A 242-nucleotide genomic window follows, 5' to 3' on the forward strand; every position below is an offset into this window, starting at 1 on the left:
GTCTCTCTGTCTCTCTCTCTCTCTTTCTGTCTCTCCCTTAATTATTCTTTTTTTCCTTTTATTTATATATTTCCCTTTATTGCGTGTATCTATACATATATTCATTTATATTTATTTATTTATTTATTTATATTTATATACTTATTTATATCTATTTACTTCTGCTTATTTACATATTCATATATATATATGTATAATATATATATATATATATATATATATATATATATATATATATATAT

At 16.9% G+C, this 242-nt stretch overlaps 1 protein-coding gene across 1 annotated transcript in view; it reads left to right on the forward strand.

Annotated features, from left to right (window-relative positions):
* The window catches only part of EMH_0016950 (uncharacterized protein), a gene marked incomplete at both ends in the record, with an annotated part of 2,674 nt that overhangs the window by 1,117 nt on the left and 1,315 nt on the right, over nt 1-242 (forward strand). The gene's annotated exons all lie outside the window — the stretch shown is intronic.

This window comes from Eimeria mitis, genomic scaffold, assembly GCF_000499745.2.
Source record: "Eimeria mitis Houghton genomic scaffold, Emh_scaff582, whole genome shotgun sequence".
NCBI lineage: Eukaryota > Apicomplexa > Conoidasida > Eucoccidiorida > Eimeriidae > Eimeria > Eimeria mitis.